A 4,828-nucleotide genomic window follows, 5' to 3' on the forward strand; every position below is an offset into this window, starting at 1 on the left:
ACAAAGAACCTCCTAAGCTGTGTGTTATGTACATATAACATTAATAATATTTAAAACTTCACAGTGAAACTTTCCAATTCCCAAAATTCTTAATTTATGTAAATAAATCTGTTGCTGTTTTTTTTATTCAATTCATTCTTCTTGTCTTTTTTATGGAAAAGTTGTGTATATTTTAAAAATAGCCACACATAAAAGGAGAGGTGTGGTTTAAGAAAAAGGAAAAATTAGTATGTTGGGTCTTTAAATCTTTATTGGAGGAGAAGTTTGTATAATTACAAAATAAAGAGAATATTACCATAATTTTAATAAAATTCAAAACTTTTATTCATATTTTAAAATAAGAATAATTGTATAATCAATATACAGTTATATTATATTAAAATAGAACACTACCAAGGGGTGCTTTAGTTGGACTAGTCGAGAGAGTGAAACTGACTTATCCTAACGTTTCAAGTTCGAATCCTTGAATATGTAGTCAAAGAAATATAAGCACTTTTCCTAATGAGCTGGGTAGTGTGAGAATGTTTTGTATCACATTGGCAACTAATTTTTAGAAAATTGAATTTAATATTGCTATGTGAATTGATAAATTAACCTCTGGGAATTTGTAAAATCAATGTTTTATTTTCTTATTTATGTAATATTTTTTATGAGGAGCGGTGTAAATGAGCGTCATATGTAATTCATTGACTTATTATAACTTCCCAAAACTAAAATATTGATGAGAAAACTTGTCATGTTCTTTGTTTCCTTGTTCTATGACTTCAGTTTGTACAGAAATTTTGGACAATTTTACATTATATTTATTTTATTTTTTAAATTCTTTTTACTTGTCCGTTGACTGGCTGAGTCGTCGTAGACCATTAATTCTCAGTTATTTCCATAATAATATTAGAAAATAACTTAATAACTGTTTGAGAGGGAATTTATTTGATTCCTAATTAGAAACAAGTATACAATTTTTTTTGCCAGAAAAGAACCAATTTTATCAATAAAAAAATTACAAACACTAATAGCCAAAACTGACAAACACTTAAAAAAACTTAAATACAACATAACACACAGCTGACACAAAAAAGACAAAGAAAGGAAAAAAAGAAAGAAAACAAATCCAGAAAAAGAAACCAAACAACAGTCTAAACAGAGAAGGTAACATCAAGCAATTCCTTTTTTAGTCCTTTAATTTGAAAATAATAAGCAGATACAATAGAATTACTACTATCAGCCAACAAATCAGCAAGCAATAAAGAATACAAATAAGATGCAGTTTCAGAAAGCCATCTAGGAAGAGACATCTTAAAACCCATCACTACTAAAAGGTTAATAGCTTCATTTCCTTGACAAGCCATCAAAGAGAACTAAGTATTTATTACTTTTCCAAACAGATCATAAGAATTACAATTTAATTATTGTGGCGTTGAGCAACATCAGAACATGTCCTGCATTGCCGGCCAGATGTAACGAGTATCCTCCCCTCTTGAGAAGCTACAAATTAAAAAGAGGAATTTACGAAATGAGAAAGAATTTAAAATGTTTCCAAAAAAAAATATAAAGAAAATCACAGAGGTCCCATATAAGAATTCTAATTACCAAAAAGTCTCGTGAACTTAAAAATAACTCCAAAATTCCATAGATTTTGATTGTAAAAAAAAAAAATTGGAGTGCATTTACCGAAATGCCCTTTATTTAAAAATATATCCTACTAGGGATATTACAACTTTTAGTCTATTAAGTTTGTCTCAATTATCAATTTAATCTTTCAGGTTTAATTTTTATCAATTTAGTCCTAAAAGTTTACTTTGATATTAATTTGATCATTATTGTTTAAAATTAAAGGAGGTAACACTGTTTAAATTTACTGGCATAGATATATATATATCAGAATATTGATGACAACCATGTAGATTAATAAAAAGAAGCTAAGTGTAATTTTTTAGATAGCAAAAAAGAAAAAAAAAAGACTCTGATGTCTTAAAAATAAGAGAACAAAACACAATCTAAATGATTGTATTGACAAAAAATTAAACTGATTTAATGGTTAATTTGTTCTCATTTAGCTACATATACATGTCAAGTCATCAATATACTTTTCACATGTGTTATATTATTTTAAGAGTTAATTTGTATTTTAAAACTTAAAGGAATCAATTGCTAAAAATTACACTTGAAGGACCAAATCATATCACAATATAGTATATGAAACCAGGGAGTTTACAAGTGTATTTGTATAAATAAAGGCCAGAAAGATGTTGTATGTGTGTCAAAAGTGTGTGTGTATCAAAGTCCCACATTGATTAAAAGAAAGACTCTCCTAGTGTATATATACTAAGGAATGAAGTGGGCTAGTAAAATGGGCTTGGAAGAGAAGTGGCCTCGCGCACATGAGATAGGCCAACTCAGGGCAATCGCAGTTGAAATTAGCCGATTCGCCCCCCCTGCGCGCGAGTTCAAAAGGTAGTGGGTTCCTTTTACCGGATTATTCTTACAAATAAATAATTATTTTGACTTGTCGGAGAAACTCAAATTTTGGCTGTCTGGAGCTTGAAGTCAAACCAAGAACATTTTTTTTGATCATTAAACAAATTAATTTTTCTAAACGTTTGTCTTCCCAACGTTTCCAGACAAGAGGTTGAATGCGTTTTACATACGTTTGTATAACCCCAACATTTCCAGACAAGCTTTTAAACAATTTTTATGAGACTGTAACCGAGCTTTTAATCCGGTGGTAACCCCCTAACGTTCATGTCCACCTTCGGGCTATATATAGCTATGGGTGTAGACAGAGCGAGATACAAGCCTCTTGAGTCCTCGCGGTTCTCTCTTCCTTCCTCTGTAAATCTGTCTGTGTTCGTCTGTGCTTATGTTTGGTCTCCATTATTCTGTTCCCTCATTCCACCGAGGAGGTGCTTGTTAAATCCTGGGGAACTGCCGAACGTCAGACGGTGTGCCGGAATAGTTCTTAAGGACAATGTCCTTTCGGGCACGACTCAAGCAACCAATCAGGTGTCACTGTACACGTCTGCCGCCGGTGTAGCCAACAAAAGATGTATAGCAAGAAAGCGTCACTTACAGATATGAAGATCCAAAGCAGCACCAAGTTTTCTAGGCAATAATGCTGCAGCAGTAAGAAGCAACACAGAAAGAAATAAGAGAAACCACCAAAACAAGAGGGTGCCTCTTAGAAGCCATTATTAGTTTAGGTTGGATTCATATTTCACAGCTCATAATACAATTCAATATAACACAAAGTTGGTAGGTAGTTGTGGCCACATCCTGTCTTTTCACATTTCTTTATTATTGAGTGTTCTAGTCTGAAAGTGTGGATCAATGTTTTCAAAATCAAACCGAATAATGAGCCAGAAAGCTCAATGGGTCATAAGTCTCATGGTTTAATTTATTAGACCAGTGGTTGAACTAGTACCATAATAAATAAATAAAAATAATAATTATATACATACATATATATATATAGATACATATATTAAAAAACAAGTCAAAATAGTTTAATTGTTTTGAGTTTCGGGTTTTTCCTATGGGTCTTCAAGAACCACCCTAGTCAAAGCAGGCCAACCTAGGTCAATTGTTAGAACAAGCCAAATGATTAAACCATACTGTTTTGTTCTCTAAGCGATGGTTCAACCTATCCAATCATCTGTGATAGGGGACGTGGAAGCAGAATTGTGTTAGTTTAGGGATAGAATCCTAAAACACAACAAAAACACAAGAACAAAAAGAATTTATGATGAAAATAAAAAAAGATATGAAGTAAACAATAGGATAATGATTAAGGAGAAAATCTTCTAGAGCACGTACCTCTAGGAACCTCAACCTTTGAAGACACCATAAGAGTTGATCACGCTTTTGATCACGTCTGTTTCTCACATGGGATGCCACCACAAAGCACTAAGGCTCACAAGAGTTATAAACTCTAAAATGAATAATTTCATTCAACTTCTGTTTTCTTTACAAGAGGGAGCATGCCTAATTTATATAGGCTCATAGAAAAGAATATTTCCTAAAATTAAAACCCTAATTTCCTACTACTAAAAGGAAAAATAATGATAAAATATTCAGCCACATAATTTAGGAGATGTGATCTTAAAATTATGAGATTACAAAATTTAAAATTTAATACTATAATTAATTCTAACCTTTGACTAGACTCAAAATAGGAAATCAAATAAAAAGACCATTAAAATAGAAAATAATTTAGGAGACAATTAAGGGATCATAAAGGATTTAAAATCACACCACCTTTGACTTCTTCACTAGGGTTTCATGCTTCCTTGCTTGCAAGAGGCTCAACTTGTAGTTTTCCTTGCATTGGGCTAAGGTTTGCATCTCTTGGGCTTGACTCTTCATGAATTTGGATCTTAAACACATTATACATGTATAGATGCTCTCCTTTGGGCTTGAGAGGAGTGCCCCAATGTTCTCCAAGCTCTTGAACTTCTTGCACAAGATTGAATAAGGCTTGCTTCATGGCTTTAGTTCGGGCTTTTGTCATTGGACCTCCAATATGTTGTAATTGGTCTTTAAGTACGTTGGATTGGAAGTATTGGGCTCCTTATTCCTTGCCTTGGGCTACTTCCATGTCACCATGTTCATGATTACTATCCTCAAGCTTCGTTGCCATTAATGCCATGTCATCCATGCCATAGGGTCCATCAATCTGGGTCAATCCAAGTTTGAAAATAGTAGTGTGGATTGATTCAAAGTTTGATTCCGATGGGAAATGTCGCAGTCTTCATAATGTTCACACTTCAAGAAAACACCAACTCAATTTCACATTGTAGGTGCATAATAAACAATTGTTTTATTTTCATTT

The sequence above is a fragment of the Prosopis cineraria genome, unplaced genomic scaffold (genome assembly GCF_029017545.1).
Source record: "Prosopis cineraria cultivar Desert tree isolate PC_DT_omini unplaced genomic scaffold, ASM2901754v1 PC6, whole genome shotgun sequence".
NCBI lineage: Eukaryota > Viridiplantae > Streptophyta > Magnoliopsida > Fabales > Fabaceae > Prosopis > Prosopis cineraria.